At 45.1% G+C, this 22,616-nt stretch overlaps 1 protein-coding gene across 1 annotated transcript in view; it reads right to left on the bottom strand.

Annotated features, from left to right (window-relative positions):
• Positions 1 to 22,083, bottom strand: part of SH3BP2 (SH3 domain binding protein 2) — a 142,629-nt gene extending 120,546 nt beyond the window's left edge. The window contains exon 1 of the mRNA XM_056554987.1: positions 22,038 to 22,083. The gene's annotated coding sequence lies outside the window, so the exon portion shown is untranslated. The remainder of the gene's footprint in view (positions 1 to 22,037) is intronic.
• Between the last annotated feature and the right edge of the window lie 533 nt (positions 22,084 to 22,616).

The following is a 22,616-nucleotide window of genomic DNA, read 5'->3' as shown; positions in this document are numbered from 1 at the left end:
GGTCTCGGATATGGATGTATGTCTGTTTTGGTCTCTGGTGGTGAGTTGGGTAAGTCTCTTCTTGACGGGGTGCTTTGGTAGGGTTTCATCTTGCGCGGTGTGCACTTGGGTGAGTGGTCTTTTGGCCTTAAACTCTGGGTGGCCGGGGTTTGGCGGACTTCGCTCCCGAGGCTTGTTCCTTATCCTGGATCAATGGTTGCCACCGAGTTACGGTTTTGTTTCTTTTGGTTTTCTCCCCCTTTGTTTGGTTTATCTCTCCATCTTGGTTGTAGTCTCTCTCCGCTGCGACTCCTGTATGTTGTGCTGGGTGCTTTAGCTGATGTGGCGGTGGGTAGATTTTGCTTGAGTCTTCAGTGGGTAGGTTTCGCTTGAGTAGCCATTTGTCCACCCTTGTGAGTTCTTTTCGTGGTGGTATTCCGGAGGGTGATTCTCCAGTGCTCTACGCTTGTTGGGGTGTGGTTTATTGCTGCAAGGCTGACATGCAACTTTGTGAAGTGTTCCATATTTTGTGCTCGCTTCGGCAGCACGTATGTTATAATTGGAACGATACAGTAAAGATTAGCATGGCTTCCGCATGCCGCGTTGGTGTTGGTCTGCTGCTTTCCTGTGGTTAGGGAGTGATTGCGTTCAAAAGTTTAAAAAAATAAATAAAAAAATAAAAAATAAAAAAATTCTGTTTTTGGTTTCCTCTGGGCTTGTAGGTGCCCTGGTTCCGGTCCTTGCTAATTTACTGAATGTTACACGGGGACTATGGTTCTGGGCGGAGTTTTTTCCTGCAGGTTGTCTCTGGCTGCCGAGGGTGTGTGGTGTCTGTGCCCCTGCATATGTGCCCCGGGTGCGCTAAGGGCTGACGTTTCGGTTGCTTGGGGTTTTTCGTGAATTGTGCAGTGGACAGGCCTGCTTTCAGTCCCCGGTTGTGGCTCACGTGGAGCTTGCTCTGTTCTCAGATGTGGCTGGTTTGGTTGGTTGTTGGTGTGGTGTTTGGTTTTCCCAGTGGTGCTGCGGGGTGGTTTACCCCTGGGTCTTAGTAGTCGGGGGGTTTCTGCCATGCTTGGGTTTTGTATGCGTTTTTCCCTTGGTATTGGTTGTGGGACTTTGGGTGCTTGCTTCGGCAGCTCATGTTCTAGAATTGTAACGGTACTGTGTGGGTTGGCGTGGCCCCTAAAACATGGCCGAGCGGTCTAAGGCGCCAGACTCAAGAGGACTCTTTGCGCTTGGTTGCGCTCTAATTGGGTGATACTTTTCTTCTTTTCTAGGGTGGGATTTGAGTGATCGTGGTGTGTTGTCGGTCTGACATTCGGGGCGTTGTCTCTGCTATTATCTCTTTTTCGGCTTTCTTCCTGTGCTCGGTTTGTTGCACCCAGTTCTTCGCTGTTTGGAGTTACGAGTTATTTTGGGGCTATGCTCCTTGGGGTCGGTACTGGGTGTTGATGCTTTGTCCCGTTTTCTCTGGCGGTGGTTCCGGAGGTTGCTCCCTTGGGTGGAGTTGGAAGGTTTGCTTGTGTGGCTGGCCCATGTGTCATTGTGCAGAGTGGTGTATTTCTTGGTCCGCTTTGGTGGGTCCTGCGACTCACGGTAAGGCGCTTGCGAGTGGTTGGTGTTGGTGTGGAGGCCGGGATGTCTACAGCCGAGGAGGGTCCCGGAGGTTCCAAATGGTCTGTGGATAGGGGATTTGTTTTTCATACCTGGAATGCCCCTTGTGGTAACCTTACGAGGCTCTGATGTTTGATTTCCTATTTCGTTTTAATAGGTTGTGTTAACGGACGTTAACTGCTGTGTCACCTCTCTAAGGAGGTTCGAGATTTGGACTGTGTTCTCCGTGAATCCAAATAACATTCTTAGTATGTGACGCTGGGTATCTTCACCTGTTCATGTGAATCACCTGCTAATAAAAAAAAAAAAAAATAAAAAAAAAATTGGGTGGCTTTCCCGCTGTGCTGCGATCCAGTGGGGTGCGGTTGCCGCATGGCACATGGCGGGGGTGTTTTCTTTTCTGTTTTGCGGTTGGTGTATACCTAGGGGCTGGGCCCGTGAGTGGGTGGCCTTGCTGTCGGCGACCGGTTTTTCCTATCAGTTTTTGGGTCGCTTGGCGGCGGCTGCGGGTCGGGTTTTTTGGTTGTCGCTTTTGCGTCGTTTTCTCTGATCCGAGGTTTTGCGCTAGCTTTTTTCGGGGCTATGTGGATGGGGCACTTCCTTTCTCCTCGTCCCCTTCCATGGGACTTGGGTGTCTGTGTTTTTGGGCACCTATCTTGTGGTTTCACGGAAAAAGTAAAAAAAATAAATAAAAAAAAAAAAAAGGCCCGTCGGTCCGAGACTGCTTAGGCGATCGGGGTCACGCAGCTTGTGCTGCATGAGGGTCCGCGGATGACTGTTTTTTCCATTGTCCTCCTATTGTTGCCTGGGCGGTGGTGGGGCCCCTCCCCCTTTTTCTTTTGCTCCCCGCCCCCGATTATTCAGTTCCAGGTTTTTTGTCTGTTTTGGGTTTTGGCTTTTCTTTGATAGGATGGGGTTTTTGTGAGTTCGGGATTTGCTCTCTTTTTGTATCGGGGCCGGCGGAGGTGGCTGGGTTTCCGGAGAGGGTAGCGCTGTGCATGGGGCGCGGGCGATCTGCATGTTGTGTTGCTATTTTTGCCCAGTTTGATGTTTCCCATATGTGTTTTTGTTTTGAGAGCGGCTTTCCACAAGGTGGTACGAGTGCTGCGGCACTCTTCGCTGTGTGGGCGAGTCTGAGAGTGGAGTTCACACGAGTTATTTAATTTAAAAAATAAAATAAAAATAAAACTAAAAAAAATGGTCCTGGCGGCAGGTACCTCTGATTTCCTGGAGAGGAAAAGTGTTGGGTGTATTTCCTGGAGAGGAAATGTGTTGGGCGGATTTCCTGGAGAGGAAATGTATTGAGCGGATTTCCTGGAGAGGAAATGTGTTGAGCGGATTTCCTGGAGAGGAAATGTGTTGAGCGGATTTCCTGGAGAGGAAATGTGTTGAGCGGATTTCCTGGAGAGGAAATGTGTTGTGTGTGTCCGGGGGGCTGAGGTGGCCCCAGGTGTTGGCTATCCAGTATCTCTTGGGTGGGGGTCGGAGCCCAGTGTAGGGCTAACTGGGCTCCTCCGTGGCGGTAAGAAGACGGTGAAAGCGGGGTCAACCCGGGGTAGACCTCCACACAGGACGGTGTGGCAGCACCTCTCGGGTTGGTAAGAAGCCAATCGGTGTCTTTGTTACAGTTAAATTGTTATTTATATAAGTAATTTTATAAATAAAGCTGTGGCCGATCCCCACCCACGGAAAAGTTAAATTGTTGTTGTGTCAGTTATTATTTAATTAATTAATTATTGTAGTAAGGGGGAGGGGTAGTTATAGCCTGCTCGGAGCTAATTGGGTCTCAACAGTCTGGTGGGGCAAGCTGTGCATAACTAGCTTGCCCCCTGACTGGTGAGCAGTAAGGGGTTAAGAAATATACAGGCAATGTTTTAGCCCCCTCCCCCACCTGTAAAACTTGCCAGTGGCTATAGTGGTATGTCCCATGGGTGGGGGGAAGGAGTGCACCAATCAGGGGTTCAATAGTTTCCCGGGCTTTCAGGGGCCCTCCCCTGGGTATTTATAGCTGTGGTGCCTCCCTTCCCCCCTCAATCTGCCCAGGACCCAGAGTTTTGCCCTCCCTCCCTCCCTTTTTTGTATCTCTGTTTATTGTAAGTCACAGCTTGGCGGTAAGAAGACGGTGAAAGCGGGGTCAACCCGGGGTAGACCTCCACACAGGACGGTGTGGCAGCACCTCTCGGGTTGGTAAGAAGCCAATCGGTGTCTTTGTTACAGTTAAATTGTTATTTATATAAGTAATTTTATAAATAAAGCTGTGGCCGATCCCCACCCACGGAAAAGTTAAATTGTTGTTGTGTCAGTTATTATTTAATTAATTAATTATTGTAGTAAGGGGGAGGGGTAGTTATAGCCTGCTCAGAGCTAATTGGGTCTCAACAGTCTAATATAGTGTCTGTACCTGTGTGTGATGGTGGTGTCGCAATTCTTCTGTAATTACCTCCCCCATACAAAATTACTCATGTCGCGGGATTTCCCAGGTTGCAGTGCGTTGAGACCTGACATCACTAGTCAGGTGAACAGAGGGAGCCTGTCCTGCTTTAATTTAGCAACAGCTGTAGGCCCTCTGGTTGGAAAACACTGTGTTACAATGGGTGTGGTGGCTGATGTGTGGGAGGAAGGAAAGTGAACTTTCAAGCATGGAACTGTGGGATGTGTAGTTTGGAGAACAAAATCCAACAGGAAATACCCAGTTCTGGCAGGTAAGCGCTAAAATCATGGTGGATCTTATGGTGGATAACCCCTTTAAAAACACCTAGTGGAATGGGTGCAGTGCACGAACCAAGATGGAGGCAGCCACTCCCTCCACATATGTAACATAAAAAGCAAAAAATGGTCAGCACATTCTACACAACTATTATATACTGTATATCAAGTACACAGGTGCAAGCTGCTGCAACTGACCCAAATGAGGTCACCCTATCGTGATGTGATGTTACACACTATTTGGCCAAATGGTAAGCTAAGAACCTCTTCTTTTTTCTATAGCTGTTTTGCTATGAAAAAAGTGTTATATTACACATATCGTATTTTTCGCCATATAAGACGCTCCGGCATATAAGACGCACCCAATTTTAAAGCATGAAAATCTAGAAAAAAAAGATTCTGAACCTTCAACCTGCGGACCTCCAGATGTTGCAAAACTACAACTCCCAGCTGTCCGGGCATGCCAGGAGTTGTAGTTTTGCAATATCTGGAGGTTCGCAGGTTGAAGACCACTGGTATAGGAGGTAATACTCACCTGTCCCCGCCGCTCCGGACCCGTCATTGCTCGTCACCGCTGCCCGGGATGTCGCCCTCCATCACTGTCGCCACGTCCCCGGGGTGTCCCCGTCGCTCGGGAACGTCTCTGCTGCCGGGTATCCTCGCTCTCCGTCGCCGCCATCACGTTGCTACGACGTGATGACGTCGAAGGAGAGCGCCGGCCATGCAGGGGATCCCGGCACGGAGCAGACACCGAGGAGGCAGATAAGGTCCCTTCTGGTGTCCTGTAAGCTGTTCGGGACGCCGCGATTTCACCACGGCAGTCCCAAACAGCCCGACTGAGCAGCTGGGTTAGTGTCACTTTCGCTTCAGACGTGGCGGTCAGCTTTGATCGCCGCGTCTGAAGGGTTAATACAGGGCATCACCGCGATCGGTGATGTCCTGTATTAGCCGCGGGTCCCGGCCGTTGATGGCCGCAGGGACCGCTGCGATAGGACAGGGTTTTAATGTGTATTTGCCGTATAAGACGCACCAACTTCCCCCACCCCCCAGTTTTGTGGAAGAAAAAGTGCGTCTTATATGGCGAAAATGACGGAAAATCTTAGTGCTAGCAGTGCGCTGCTGTAATTCTTTTGTTTGTACTTGTAGTTCAGCCGCAGCAGCTTGCACCTGTGTAGTGGATGCAGTGTGCATGTTGTGTGTGTATATAATATATCCAGTGAGCGTACCATGTGTATAGTGTAGGGCTCGACAAATGGCCACGGCGACTAAGAATTTTATGCTGACACCTTGGATTTTGGCGGCCCTCTTCGGGCAGCTATGACCTACGTTTCGCCAAGTAGAGTCTGGTTATGGTGGAACAGTTGCTTTACATGTTGGTCACAGGAGTGACCCTTTGTTAGTCCTGTATTCTGTGACTCATTTCCTTATTATTATGTAGATTACAGCAACCGCACCTCAATTCCATACACTACACGTCACATTGTACGATTTATTGCATCAAGGCATTGGGACCGACCATGGTATCAATGAGAGTACAATAGATGATGATAATGGATATTACATTTCCTTGTTACTGTCATTTCAATAAACTTTTGACGTGTCGCCCAGAGATGTCAAACGTTTGGATTGGTTAGGGTCCCTGTACAATAAAGATATTTTGGGCCAAACTAAACTGACGTAGTGTGGAAGCAACACAAGAAATTTCTATGAGTCATTCAAGTACAATTTTTTGGGGATAACAATATTATACTTTCTATATATAGCTCACTCTTTATAAGTTGTGATAACTATTATGGTGTAAGAAGCACGAAGTTGCCTGTAATACATAATATTACAAAGACTTTATACGTAAGCATGCATGGAGTTGACACAAGGCTAGCCTTCATATAAGACAAGGCCAGGCTTTATTTATAGTATTCAGAATATTGGGCAGACTACATGTTCGGCATCAGGAAGAGCACTATTACTGGGGGCACGAAGGGGGACATTATGACTTTGCAGGCAAAAAGGAGGGCACTGTAAGAGCTGGTGGCATATAACCATTGATGGGGCCGAAATTATAGGAAGGGGGGGGGGGGGGGGTGTAGTCTATAAGACTTTACCAATGTCCCTTCTCTGCTATATGGAAAGATGACCACTGCAGTACTCAAGATTCTTTTCAAGAGGAGCTCTCCAGTGTATTCTACCATCTATTGCAAAAAAAAAAGAAAAAAAATATATATTTAACTCCTTAAGGACCAAGCACATTTTGGCCTTAAAGAGTATCTGTCACCAAACTACACTTTTAATATATTTTTCCTTATGCAATAAGACACTTTGCCGTTTACTTGCTGTTAAAATTTTCAACCTTCATATGTTTTTAATGTCACTGAAAAAATGGCCACTAGGTGGCTCTGTTCCCTGCCTCAAGTCAAACAGTTTGGTCTCCTCCCAGCCTGGCAGGAGACCAAACTCAGGAAGTCCGTGGGGGGCATGGTGAAGCACAGCTCTCGCAGGCTTCAGTGACGTTGCGCCTGCTGGGGAACACCCAGTTTCTCCTGCCGGGAGCTCACGCAATATGAGCAAGGGGAAAGGTATGAAACAGAGCTTTTTAAAGCTCCAAAATTTTTGTTAAGGGCAGGAGGGGTGTTAGGACTAGTTAGGGAATATAATCGGAGTTAGTTTAGAAAATATGGTTTGATGACAGGTAATCTTTAAGGACCCAGACAATTTTCATTTTTTGCACTTTAGTTTTTCCTCCTCCCTTGTAAAAACCATAACACTTTCAATTTTGCACCTACAGACCCATATAAAGGGCTTGTTTTTTGCGTCACTAATTTTACTATGTAATGACATCACTCACTTCCGTTTTTACGCAGTGCACTTATCGTTGAAAAATGGCACTTTATCTTTATTCTGTAGGTCCATACAGTTACAAGGATACCCAATTTATGTAAGTTTTATTTTATTTTACTACTTTACATTTTTTTTTAACTACATGCAAAAAAATTACTATCCTGAAAATTGTCATCTCTTAAAACTTTTTTACTTTTCCATATGCAGTGATGTATGAGGGCCCTTTTTATGCATCATGGTCTTTAGTTTTTTTCATCGGTACCACATATGTTTACGTTTATTTTTTATTACAATATATTATTTAAAAAATGGGAAAGGGGGGGGGGGGTGATTCAAACTTATTATAGAAGGGGTTAAATTCCCTTTAATAAACTTTTTTATTTTATTTATTTTTTACACTTTTCACTTCTTTTTTTTTATTCCCTCTAGGGGCCTATAACATGCAGTCTTGATCAGTGTTATCGATGCTCTGCTGCTCTAGCCTGCCATGGCTGGCTGGGAGCATTAGATCACCAATTGGACAGTGAGGACGTTCCCGCTATCCACTCAGCGATTTTGCCACGTATGTCCCAATCAACTCCGCTGAGCTACCGGCAACATTAGATCCCGCATTTAGACGCCGCATTAAACTTTGATCACGGCATCTAAAGGGTTATTGCTGGCGACGATCGGCGATATCCAGCATTAACCATCGGTCCTGGCTGCTGATAGCAACCGGGACCCTCCGGGTATGAAGCGTGCCTGCTTCAAACTGCGGGAGCGGGACCAGGGCGTACAGGTACACCCTTCCTCCTTAAGAGATTAATAGATGAAGCAGCACCAGGTTTACCTTGTAATAAAGCTCCTAAATATAATACTTGTTATTTTTACGTAGGACTGCATGTAAACCTGATAATAAAGCAAGGAAATAGTTAAATGATGCACTGAGTTCTGCTACATCTGTACTTCCAGAACCCACATTCCTCTGTCTACAAAGTGACAAAGGTGACAGGATCGACATTTTTTTGTAGACTTGGCTTGTTTTTAGAAATCTGTCAAGCAAGAAATGCCAGACCCAGGGACAGGTTTTAGACTTGTGATACCAGTACTGACGCTTCGCTGCTTAATACACGCAAACACGTGAAGAGGAACCAAGATGATAATCCAAATATTCAGAGAAATGAAGAAGGATAACATCCTGGTGGCACATAAAGACAGTCTGGTATCAGATCTTCTTCTGTATTTTTTAACCATCATAGAAAAGTATATAGAAACTATCTGTAAGAGCCTCAATGGCAACAGCTCAAAATAAGATGCTGATATTTAGTAAATTAAAGGGGTTATCCACCATAAAGTGACTTTAGTAGTTACTTGCCAGATAGTAATGGACATGCTTAGAAAGGAGCCGTGCTTGTCTTGGGGCCAAATGGCTATGTTGGGAGTCTACCATAATGCTGCTGATTTCTTTTTGTGAAATGACTGTTTCCTGATGGAGTTTCCTCCAACTTCAAGTCCCAGAATCCCTTGTTTGAAAGTGTGAGGTCACTTTTCTCCCTCCCACAAATCAGCCACTCCACCCATTGAAGCACACCTGAGCTTCCTTCCATGCTGTGCTGTGGCGAAACTACAATTTCTGCAGCCCTGTGGAGAATAATCTCCCTCTCATTCAGCAGTCGCTCCACCCATTGAAGCAAGGACAGACTCCCTTTCAACACCTGACTAGTAATGTCTCGGGCCGCACTGCAACCTGGGAAAACCTGAGACAACACTAATTTTGTATGCTGTTTAAAAATAAACAACAGGGCAAAAATCACAGTAGAATTGCGAGACCAGCCATCAAACATAGTTATAGACACTATATTATGTGTGCTACATTAATTTTACAGTCCCTGTAGCACAGTCAAATATAAAAAAAAATCCTGAAAAAATTATCCTGGAATTCAAGGATCATCGTGCAACTATTAGTTTAAAACAAGTTTCAGATTATTTTTCATGACATTTTAAAATTTGCACTTTTTGTGGCAATTTTTTATTCATGTTCTATGAGCCAGAGCCAGAAGTGTACTCAAAAGGAACGAGAAATAAAAAGGAAGGACTTCTCCTTCCTGCTGGATCCACTTCTGGCTTTGGCTCAAAGAACTGCATTAAAAAACTGCAGTGGATGTGTCCACATTGCGGAATCTCTGACGGGATATTCCATCTGTTGCTGGTGCTGACTGATCAGTCAGCTTTAGCACCACTGGATATTCCCCATCTTAATATAAGGCGATACATGTCTGATCCAACTCTGTTATGAAAATGAACTTGATCATTTATTCGTTGGAGTCTAAAATTCAGCAGTGTGCACCGTGCTGCAGAATCCCATTGAAAACAAAGGGAGGCTGCTGCACTGGGATTTCTGGTACCCAGCCTTAGGGTATGTTCACACATGCTCATGCAGATTTGCTTCTGTAGATTTTGCTGCCCATTGACTTTCAGCAGAAAAAATGCATGTGTGAATGTACCCTTAGGGCTCATTTACACGAGCGGATTTAGTTTGAAACTCGCTTGTGTGAGCGAGCCCTCAGGCTGGATTTCCACTTGGCAGTTTGAGCCAAAACCATAAGTGTATTCAAAATGAATGGAAAATATAAATTAAATGGGCACTGCCATTAAATTTTTTTTTGCTATTGCACTCCTTATGGTAAATAAAACATCTTTCTAATGTACTTTGTTTAAAAAAAAGAATTTTTCTATGTTTTATTTGTGTTTAAAAAAGCTGCCACTAGGTGTCTCCCTAATGTCCAGAGCACATTTTCTCCTATCTTTTGCACAGACTTTTGGACTCCTGCTGGCCTGGCAGAAGTCCAAAATCAGGGAATGCAGTCTGGAATGCTAAGGGGTGTGTGTGCAGCCTTAGCCAATCATAGCTCATCTCACACTGAACTGCTCTGGGCTGTGTGTATCAGAGTAAGGGAGGAAGTTCTCCCCTGTATGGCTTCAGATGATGTCACAGCCTGCTGCGGAACGCCCAGAGTCCATCAAGTTCAACCTATAACCCTAATAAGTCCCTATTGAGTTGAGTTGATCCAGAGGAAGGCAAAAAAACCCTCATACTAGAGGTAAAAATTCCTTCCCGACTCCAAATATGGCAGTCAGAATAAATCCCTGGATCAACCTTCTGTCCCTATAAATCTAATATACATAACCAGCGATGTTATTATTCTCCAAAAATCCATCCAGACGCCTTTTAAATTATTTTACAGAGTTCCCCATGACTACCTCCTCAGGCAGAGAATTCCACAGTCTCACTGCTCTTACAGTAAAGAACCCCCATCTGTGCTGGTGTAGAAACCTTCTTTCCTCTAGACATAGAGGATGCCCCCTTGTTATAGATACAGTCCTGGGTATAAATAGATCATGGGAGAGATCTCTGTACGGTCCCCTGATATATTTATACATAGTTATCACGTCTCCCCTAAGCCTTCTTTTTTCTAAACTAAATAACCCTAATTCTGATAATCTTTCTGGGTACTGTAGTCCTCCCATTCCCCGTATTACTCTGGTTGCCCATCTTTGAACCCTCTCCAGCTCCACTATATCTTTCTTGTACACTGGTGCCCAGTACTGTACACAGTATTCTATGTGTGGTCTGACTAGTGATTTGTACAGCTGTATAATTATTTCCTTGTCGTGGGCATCTATGCCCCTATTGATGCACCCTATGATTTTATTAGCCTTGGGAGCAGCTACCCGACACTGGTCACTACAGCTAAATTTACTGTTAACTAAGACTCCTAAGTCCTTTTCCACGTCAGTCGTCCCAAGTGTTCTCCCATTTAATACATAATCCCAGCCCGGATTTATCTTCCCCATGTGCATTACCTTACATTTATCAGTGTTGAACCTCATCTGCCACTTCCCAGCCCAAACCTCCAACCTATCCAGATCCATTTGTAACAGTGCACTGTCCTCTATTGTGTTTACCGCTTTACAGAGTTTAGTATCATCTGCAAAGATTGCTACTTTACTATTCAACCCCTCTACAAGGTCATTAATGAATATATTAAATAGGACAGGACCCAAGACTTACCCCTGTGGTACCCCACTAGTAACAGTCACCCAATCAGAATAAGTACCATTCATTACCACCCTCTGTTTCCTATCACTGAGCCAGTTACTTACCCACTTACACACATTCTCCCCCAGCCCAATCTTTCTCATTTTATGCACCAACCTTTTATGTGGAACCGTATGAAATGCTTTGGAAAAATCCAGATATACAACATCCAGCGATTGCCCCTGGTCCAGTCTGGAGCTCACCTCCTCATAAAAGTTGATCAGGTTAGTTTAACAGGACAGATCCCTCATAAACCCATGCTGATACGGGGTCATACATTTATTTTTATCAAGATATTCCAAAACAGCATCTTTTAGGAAACCCTCAAACAATTTACATACAACCGAGGTTAAACTAACAGGCCTATAATTCTAAGATCTAAGTTTTAGGGTTTAAGAAAACGTTCACACGTTCGTAACTAAAAGTAGGTTTCTACTTGCGAGTTACGCTACCATTCGCTTGTTTGGGCACATGGACAGTCCGTAATAGTGGCAGATTTGCAGACCTGTTGAAATGAATGGGAGCGTAACCCGCAGCGGTTTTTCTGCAGTGGGAAACCAGCTGCTAGTTACGAGCGCATGAACGTACCTTGAAGGAGAACTTCAGTGAAAAAAATAAAATAAATGATCCACTATGTCCAGGCTGACAGAATAAAAATAATAAACTTGGATTACCCTTTCACCGCTCCCTGGTGCTGCCAATATCACAATCTTGTCCTTCAGCCTAGGTCTTCTTCTGGCTTTTGGTGCCCGATTAAAATAATATATAATGTTAATTATCCCGTACAGTGAACAGCATATACGTAAAGAAACAAACAACCTCAAATTGCTGCTTTTTGGTGACATCATTTACGAAAATGAAATAAAAAGTGATCAAAAAGTCACATATACGCAAAAGTGAAACCAATAAAAAATACAGATAACAGTGCAAAAAAACAACCCTCATACATCTCCGTATATGGAAAAATAATAAAGTTATAGGGGTCAGAATAGGGCAATTTTACATACTGATTTTGTAAAAAAGTTTTTTTTAACCCGATAACGACCATGGACGAGTATAGACGTCCAGGTTGGCGGTCGTTCCCGCACCTGGACGTCTATACTCGTCCATTCTTCTCGTGGGTGCTGCCCAGTGCACCCACGAGATCGCGGCAGGGACTCGGCTGTAACACACAGCCGGGACCCTGCTGCACTGCCAGGACCGAAGTAAACTTCGGTCCCGGCAGTTTTAACCCTTACAGCCGCGGTCGAAGTGACCGCGGGCTGTAAGTGTTATGACAGAGGGAGGGAGCTCCCTCTGTCTCCTCTGCAGCACCCCCCATCGCGATCGTGGGGTGCTGCGTGTAATACGCGGCTTGCCAGGGCCTGCAGCACTGCCGGGAGTGAAGTTCACTTCACTCCCGGCAGTTTAACCCTTATAGCCGCGGTCAGAAGTGACCGCGCGCTGTAAGGAGTTCTGACAGAGGGAGGGGGCTCCTTCTGTCTCCTCTGCAGCACCCCGCAGCGCGATCGCGGGGTGCTGTGTGTGGCCGCACTGCCGGGAGTGAAGTTCACTTCACTCCCGACAGTTTAACCCCTACAGCCGCGGTCAGAAGTGACCGCGCGCTGTAAGGAGTTCTGACAGAGGGAGGGGGCTCCTTCTGTCTCTCCTGCAGCACCCCGGAGCATCGCGGGGTGCTGCTGCATACCTGGGCAGCCGGGGGTCCTACAAAGACCCCCAGGTCTGCCCTGGGTATTGCCTGCTAGTGAAATATGCTGCCTGCTAGTGAAAACTGGCAGGCAGCATATAACTGCAATGCTTTGGAATACTAAGTATTCCAAAGCATTAAAAAGTGTAAAAATAAATAAATAAAATAAAAGTGTAAAAATAAATAAAAATGTAATAAAAGTGTAAAAATATATATACATATATATATATATATATATATATATATATATATATATTAAAAATACATTTATTAAATGAATCTAATAAAAAAAAAAAGCATAATGTGTAGGATCGCATTGGCGGTCATCCCCAGCATGTAATATGCTGCGGATGTCCGCCACGTGATTCTACACATTATGCAGCAGTCACGGTAATGAGCTCGCTGCTGCGGCTGGGTAGCTTTGTGCGTCCACTCATAGCGGCGGATTTTCCGCCAGCAGTCATGAGCGGACACACTGAGCTACCCAGCCGCAGCAGTAATGGATATATTCGCCATGAGCGGGTGCTTATTCACACAACATGGCGGATATATCCATCAGGAGCCTTAACTGTCACAGACAGACGCGTTATACTGCCAGCCGACCAGCCAATAACTTGTAGGGGTGCGGTATATAAATGGGGTCACTTGTGGGGGTGGGGGTACTGTTCTGCCCTGAAAGCCAAATGGCGCTCCTCTCCTTCTGAGTCCTACCACGCGGCCAAGGAACCATATATGGCCAAAGCGGGGGTATTTCCGAACATGGGACAAGCAGCTAAATAAAATATAGGGTGCATTTCTTTCAATATCAGAAGTGATGTACAAAAAATATGCCCCCCAAATGATGCATTTGTGAAAAATTGCACTTTTCGAATTTTTAACACTGACTTTGTAATAATTCCTGCCAAAAAACTATGGTGTTAAAATACTCACTGCACCCCCTAGCGAATACCTTGAGGGGTCTAGTTTTTAAAATGGGGTCATTTGGGGGGGGGGTTGTTCCTATGTTCTACTACCTTTTAATTTCAGCAAACCTTGCATAGCACATAAAAAAAAGATGTACTTTTCAAATTTTCTAAATTTTCAAAATTTCAAGTTAAATTGTTAGGGTTCTAACTAATTTAAAATGTTAATTAAAAACTAAAAAATGACGTCAAAATAAAGTAGACATCTGAAAGTATAAGTTTCATAAACTATTTGGTCAGTAAGTATAAATATATGCAACCAATTAGTGTTAAAATAGCAAAAAATCGTAATTTTTTGTAAAAATTTCATGATTTTTTGCATTGTAAAAAAAAAACTACAAATGATATTGGCTTACTTTTACTATGTACATGAAGGACAACTTGTGACAAAAAAACAATGTCAGAATTATCATGATTGGCAAAACATTACCAGAGTTATTCTCTAATAAAGACAGACATCCCCGATTTGAAAAAACAGGCCTGGTCTTTCAGGGGCGTACAGGTTTATTTGCATTGGTCCTTAAGGGGTTAAACCAGTACAATAATAGTAAAGCATGTACCCATGGGGATCATTTTAATCGTATTGACCTACAGAAAAAAACAAATATGGACTTTTTAACATAAAGTGTACTTCTTAAAAATGATACCCCCAAAAGCTGCAAAATTATGGATTCTTTTAAATTTCCCCACAAAATAATAATTTTTTGGGTTCGCTGTACATTTTATGGTAAAATGAGTGATGTCATTACAAGGTACAATTGGTCACGCAAAAAAACAAGCCTCATATGGGTCTGTGGATGGAAATATAAGAGTTATGAGGAGGAAAAAACGAAAATGCAAAAATAAAACCTGGATGTGTCCTAAGGGGTTAAAATATTAAATCACCCCCCCCCCCCCACCACCACCACAAAGTCTGGTAATGGTTCCACACTGGTTAGGCAGCAAAATCAAAGGTGTAATTGAATATTTCTACTGACCTGGTGTAAATATACACTGCTCCCTATGGCACCCCCCAATCCTTTCCCCATTACCTTCTTCTCCTCTCCTAGGTTTGAGCCTATACACAGCGCACACAAGACTTACTATGTATCATCCAAGACCTGGGATGACTCCTATTGGTTTGGTGTCCTGATGATGTCACCAAAGGTCCTAGAAGATCCAAAGTAAGTGTGTGTGCTGTCTATGGGCTCTGTGCAGCCCGGACAGCTTTCGAGCTACATTCTCACTACTGAATTTTGCCATGATTTGCTCAAAATCGCAGCAAAAACTCTGCAATTTTGCGCAAATTGTTGCAAAATACAGTATTGTGAGTATGGACGTAATAATAATGTTCATGGGGCCCTCTTTTGGATAGGGGCCCTGGGCAACTGCCCAGGTTCCCCCCCCCAAATGCCGGCCCTGGGGCCAAAACATACTCGGTTCCAATACTGACCAGTGAAAGGATGTTGTGTGCAGCAAGGTCCAAATTCTAAACAATGTCAGGACAATCAGTTCTGTATCACGTAAAACTTCTTAATCCTAGCTGGTATCAGGACCTGTGTATAGAGAGATGACAGATGAATGGTGGGGTAGGTAGCTGCCTGTTTTTCAGATCTGGGGTCTGCCATAGAGGTCCGGGCATCTGACAAGGTTCTGATCTTGGGTCTGATTATTTAGGGGTTTCAGAATTAAGTTTTCTATATTCATTTAGTTTGGTCTGAAGTCTGACTGAATTACAGAGTCTGGTTTAGGGATCTGGTCTTTATTAATTTTTGGTTTGAATAAAGTAGAAGAACTGTCTTGGTCCTGTAATCCTCTCATACCATTAATTATTTTTGTCTCTCTCCTCTGCACCCTCTCCAGTTAAGCCATGTCCATATTTAGGTGCCCAAAATTAGATACAATACTCCATATGTGGTCTGACTAATGATTTATACAGAGGCAAAACTATGTCCCTTTCACGAGCCTTTATGTCTTGCTTAAAGGGGTACTCCACTGCTTAGCGTTTGGAACAAACTGTTCCGAACGCTGGAGCCGGTGCCGGGAGCTCGTGACGTCATATCCCCGCCTCTTCATGCCATCATGCCCCGCCCCCTCAATGCAAGTCTATGGGAGGGGGCGTGATGGATGCCACGCCCCCTCCCATAGACTTGCATTGAGGGGGCGGGGTGTGACATCATGAGGGGGCAGGGCTATGACATCACAAGTTCCCTGCGCTGGCTCCAGCATTCAGAACAGTTTGTTACAAACGCTAAGCAGCGGAGTACCCCTTTAACACATCCCATGACTATGTTAGTTACTAGTCACTTGTTGATCACTAAAGTTGAGTTCACTGTCCATCAATATACCCAAATCAATGTACATTTCGTTTTTATGGCCCAAGTGCATAACCTTACATTTATCCACATTAAACTTCCTTTTCATGTCCTGTTCTTATTGCTCTGAGGGACCATATTACATTTTTGCAATCGGAAGTTTAGAAGTTTCTGCACGGGACATTAAAATAATAAAACCAGTGTGGACTAAGCTCCTAAGTAGCCATTTATGGTGGCTACAAGCAGCCCTTATTTTTACTTTCAACTCTATACCTATGCTTGAGATTTGGGGCTCTAACGTAGAAAACAAAAATGGGTCCATGCTAGGTAAAAAAGTAGCTCCAATCACTATAAAAGTATACTAAGAAATTAAATATCAAAAATGGAAAATTCTTCTTAAAGGGGTACTCCGCCCCTGGCATCTTATCCTCTATCCAAAGGGGATAAGATGTTAGATCACCGCGGTGCCGCTGCTGGGGACCCCGGGGATCGCCGCTGCGGCACCCCGCCATCATTACTGCACAGAGCGAGTTCGCTCTGTGTGTAATGACTGGCGATACAGGGGCCAGAGCAGCGTGACGTCATGGCTCCGCCCCTCATAACATCACGGCCCATCCCCTTAATGCAAGTCTATGGCAGGGGGCGTGACGACCGCCACGCCCCCTTCCCATAGACTTGTATTGACGGGACGGGCTGTGATGTCACGAGGGGCGGAGCCGTGATGTAACGATGCTCCGGCCCCTGTATTGCCCGTCATTACGTGCAGAGCTATCTCGCTCTGTGCAGTAATGATAGCGGGGTGCTGCAGCGGTGATCCCCGGGGTCCCCAGCAGCGGGACCCCAGCGATTTGACATCTTATCCCCTATCCTTTGGATAGGGGAAAAGATGTCTAGGGGCGGAGTACCCCTTTAAGTTACAAGAAACTATTTTTAAGATTGAGGTGTGTCAAAAGAAAACAATTGTTCCTATTCTGACCTTCTATAACAGAGATACCTGCCTGTGTCCATTGTCACTTTTAAAGCAGAACTTTCTTTCGAACTAATAAATGTGAGTTATTGTTTAACTTTTAAATGTTTGTTGGTAACAAGTAAACTGTACTTTTACATGGAAAACTTAAAAAATACTTCATAAAAGCAAACTTAAAAAATACTCCATAAAAATACCTCATAAAAAAGATTATTATATTTTAAAAGAATCATACTGCATTTCTTCTTAAACCCAATGGATTATTGATGTGAATTCATCCTTTACTTATACAACTAGTCACAATATATACAGGGTGGGCCATTTATATGGATACACCTTAATAAAATGGGAATGGTTGGTGATATTAACTTCCTGTTTGTGGCACATTAGTATATGTGAGGGGGGAAACTTTTCAAGATGGGTGGGGACCATGGCGGCCATTTTGAATCCAACGTTTGTTTTTTCAATAGGAAGAGGGTCATGTGACACATCAAACTTATTGGGAATTTCACAAGAAAAACAATGATGTGCTTGGTTTTAAGGTAACTTTATTCTTTCATGAGTTATTTACAAGTTTCTGACCACTTATAAAATGTGTTCAATGTGCTGCCCATTGTGTTGGATTGTCAATGTAACCCTCTTCTCCCACTCTTCACACACTGATAGCAACACCGCAGGAGAAATGCATATATAGTCAGCGTGGCTGTCCTCAAGTCTGTCAAAGTCACTGCAAGTCCCAGCAAGCTGCGAGGTCCCTTGTGTTACTGGTCACCTCCCTAGGATCCTGGCCTAGCTGTAAAGACTGTATCATCTGTCTACCTCTGTAAAGCTAACGTTAACCCAACCTGGACTTGGGCTCTTATTTGCCCTGCCTAACTAGGACTAGCGATGCTACCGTTAGGGAGGTTCTTAGTTAAAACCATGCCCTGGTGTGATGAACATTTAGGGGTTAACACCATCTGCCCCTGGGCTACAACATCTGCCCCATCCACCTCTCATCGCACGCCCATGGCGCACCACATCCTGACCAGGTCTACATGCCTAGATGCATTGTGTTGCTGCAATCTGATTGACTGTGGCCATTAAGTGTATATCATTTGTATGTTATTTGCCCAATGTCTAAAGAAACATATACAGTAATTACCCAAAAGCGTTCCAATTGCAGGGGCAGCAGAGTACCCCTTTAAACATGGTAGAACCTCCTCAGAAAACCAACAATAAGCTCATTGATAACATGAGACGGCAGGTAAATGCTGTATATCTGGATGTGTCGCTCATACAGAAAAAAATCAATATGTTTTAAATATTTTGTTTCCATTTGTTTAACATTTGCATATCATTAGCATGTCTATCGATCCTGTGATTTCCATAATTCCCTTACTTTATCTTCTTGGTGTTGCAAGTTCAAAGTTCTTGGGTGTATATAGCCTAAGGCTAGGTTTCCACACAGGTTTTTACTGCCGTTTTTCGGAATACTGCCACTGAAGTTTTGGAGCAAAAAGCCAGAAGTGAAATGGAAAATGGAAAGACCAGCTCCCCCCGCCCGGGACAGATGGAGCAACTGTTCCACTGTTCCTCTGCAACGCAAAAACGTAGTGCACAAATAGCTTCATTCACATGGGGATCAACTTAGGCCGGGTTCACATCACGTTTTTCCCAATATGGGACCGCATATGGCTGGGGGGAGCTAAAACCGGGGGCGCTCCCGTATCCCTGCCATATGCCGCCCGTTTGTAATGTATTACAATGAGCCGGCCGGAGTGAACCAGTCGGCTCATTCTTGCCCGTAGCGCGTTTTCCACCGGATCTAAAACCGTGGTTGACTACGGTTTTAGGTCCGGTGGAAAACCGCATACGGGCAAAATTGAGCCGACTGGTTCCCTCCGGCCGGCTCACTGTAATACATTACAAACGGGCGGCATATGGCAGGGATATGGGAGCGCCCGGTATGCGTCCTGTATTGGGAGAAACGTGATGTGAACCCAACCTTATAAAGGAAGAAACATATGATATGAGACAAAGAGACAACAGGTTAAACAGACGACAACAGTACAGCTCAGGAGAAGAAACTGCAGCAGCTGTGAAGTACTGTGCAGAAGAAGTGATTTTGTTTGTAAGGCTGAAGAATGGACCTATATCTATCCAGCTGAGCCCATTATTCTACAGTGTATACTGTACATACTGCAATACTATATGGTTCCTCTTTTCTCCCGATAACTGGTTTTATTTTTTTCATTTATAGATCTACATTATTCTTATGTTATTTATGTCAACAATAAAGATTATTTTTCAATATAATGCACTCGTGTCCTGTGTTTGAGCCGCTGTTTATTAGTAGAATTTATATTTCAGTTTTTGGAGCACTCCTTTTACATATTTGGAGGGCCAAACATTATATATACTATTACCCTGCAGTGTTAATCCAGAGAAAGTAAAAAAAGAAAACTATGGTGGAAATTTATCAAAACCTGTCTGAGGAAAAGCTGTCACAGGTAAAGAGCAGCACAGTACCACTCTATACTGTAGGGAGGTGCTACTGCGATGTCCCAGTACGGGATATGCTCCTACAGTCCTGTCAGGTTGAGTCCCCCAGTGTTCCCTCATATTGTGTATAGGTTGTATATTTAGTGTAAAGGATCTTCGATATGGTCACATGATTGTTAGTCACCTGATAATGGTTGTCACATGTTTAAGTCTTATGTTTTGTTACCCAGAGTGCACCAGGGTATCAGATGTGCTGTCTCTTGTGAATGGTTGGAGGATCCCATCAATCAGAGTGATAACATCCCTGTATTATTGAAGTACATCCACAGATTTGCGGTGTAGTAGTGGGGTGTCAGGGTGCAATGTGAGGTGTAGGGGCAGGTGGGGTTGCCCAGGGGTAGATGGTGTTAACCCCTTAGTGTTCGTGATGCCAGGGCGTGGTTTGCCTATGTAACCACCCGAAGGTAGCACCGCTAGTCCTAGGTTAGGTAGGGCAAATAATAGTCCAAGGTTTTTGGTAGCTTTTACTGAGGTAGACAGGTGTTACAGTCTTTACAGCTCGGCCAGGATCCCAGAGAGGTGACCAGTAACACAGGGGACCTCACAGCTTGCTGGGACTTGCAGTGACTTTCACAGACTTTAGCGCAGCCATGCTGGCTATAACTGACTTGACTGAAGATAGTGACAGCAGACAGAGATGACTTGACTTACAGACTTGTGACTGTAATTTAGGCTTGAGGCCTCCAGATGTGCTGGACACTGGCTCTGAGATGTCTGGACTGGACTTGACCCCAGGATCTAAGAGAGAGATTGTAGTACCTCCCCCTCTTATAAAGGGGGGCTGAGCAAGGAGCCCATAGGCAAGCTGCGGGTCATCTGATACCCTGGTGCACTCTGGGTAACAAAACATATGACTTAAACATGTGACAACCATTATCAGGTGACTAACAATCATGTGACCATATCGAAGATCCTTTACACTAAATATACAACCTATACACAATATGAAGGAACATATAGACTCTGTTATCTGGACTGTTACTGTTACTGCATGTACAGAAAATCTTCAGTAAAGTTTCTACAATGACTGACAGTCGGTTGGGACCGGTAAGTTCTCTTTGGAGTAGGAGAATTAGATTGCATAGATCCGCTGGATTTAGGGGTTGGTTTAGGTCCAGTGATCTTGCGAAGATTTCGGGGAATTGTAATAACTCACAATTTGGATTATGGCCGAGGCCGCAAGGCTTTGGCCTAGTGGTTGCCGAAGACAGCTGCGCAGATCCTACCTCATCAGCAGCCCATGAGGAAAGAGAGCGATTAATGACCGCAGCTCCCTTATATGGGCAGGGGCTGAACCGTTTTAGATTGGTCCATGTCAGCTATCACTCACCGTTACATTGGATTGTGGGTGATCACCTGACTAGAACCACCAAAGGTCCTTTAGCAAACCATAGAGTTCTGTGAACCAAGTCACATGACCCGCAGGTCCTGCGACGCTAACAAGGTAGGCATCTTAACTATACATATTTACACTTATATTTACACGAATTTTAGCTAACTGAGGGGTGACGAGGGGTTAACTAAAGAAGAGGACCCCCACTGTTCCTAGGGACTCTGACTTTGGGGACCACACCACAAGGTACGGTATGAAATACGGTACCGGGACACCACACAAACAAAAATAAATAAATAAACTGCAAACACGCAATGTGATACATATAGACGAATATATATAATAAAACACATGCACACTGACACATGTACATACATTACCGTATATACTCGAGTATAAGCCGACCCGAGTATAAGCCGAGACCCCTAATTTCAACCCAAAATCCCAGGAAAAGTTATCGACTCGAGTATAAGCCTAGGGTGGGAAATACATCATCCCCCCCTGTCATCATCCAGACCCCCGTCATCATCCAGACCCGTCATTAACATCCTCATCATCATCACCGCCTGTCATCATCCAGACCCTCATCATCATCACCTGTCATCATCCCCTTGTCATCATCCCACACATCCCCCCTTCATCATCCCCTTGTCATCATCCCACACATCCCCCCTTCATCATCCCCTTTTCATCATCCCACACATCCCCCCTTCATCATCCCCTTGTCATCATCCCCACCCCCCTTCATCATCCCCTTGTAATCATCCCACCCCCCCCCCTTCATCATCCTCTTGTCATCATCCCACACCCCCCCCTTCATCATCCTCTTCTCATCATCCGCCCTCAGTGGTCTTCAACCTGCGGACCTCCAGAGGTTTCAAAACTACAACTCCCAGCAAGCCCGGGCAGCCATCGGCTGTCCGGGCTTGCTGGGAGTTGTAGTTTTGAAACCTCCGGAGGTCCGCAGGTTGAAGACCACTGCGGCCTTCGACATCATCCTGCCCCCTCTCACCCCCTTTAGTTCTGTACAGTACTCACCTCCGCTCGGCGCTGGTTCGGTGCTGCAGGGCTGTCCGGAGAGGAGGTGGTCCGGTGGGATAGTGGTTCCGGGCTGCTATCTTCACCGGGAGGCCTCTTCTCCGCGCTTCCGGCCCGGAATAGAGGCGTTGCCTTGACAATGACGCAGAAGTACGTTGGCAATGAAGGCACCTCTGCGTCGTTGTCAAGGCAACGTGACTATTCTGAGGCCGGGCCCGAAGCGCTTAGAAGAGGCCTCCCCGGTGAAGATAGCAGCCCAGAACCACTATCCCACCGGACGACCTCCTCTCCGGACAGTCCTGCAGCACCGGACCAGCGCCGAGCGGAGGTGAGTACTGTACAGAACTAAAGGGGGGTGAGAGGGGGCTGGATGATGTCGAAGGCCGCATAGGTCTTCAACCTGCGGACCTCCGGAGGTTTCAAAACTACAACTCCCAGCAAGCCCGGACAGCCGATGGCTGCCTGGGCTTGCTGGGAGTTGTAGTTTTGAAACCTCTGGAGGTCCGCAGGTTGAAGACCACTGCGGGTGGAGAGTTCACTCAAGTATAAGCCGAGGGGGGTGTTTTCAGCACGAAAAAT

The sequence above is a fragment of the Hyla sarda genome, chromosome 1, assembly GCF_029499605.1.
Source record: "Hyla sarda isolate aHylSar1 chromosome 1, aHylSar1.hap1, whole genome shotgun sequence".
NCBI classification, from domain to species: domain Eukaryota; kingdom Metazoa; phylum Chordata; class Amphibia; order Anura; family Hylidae; genus Hyla; species Hyla sarda.
This window is presented reverse-complemented; position numbering and strand designations above follow the sequence as displayed.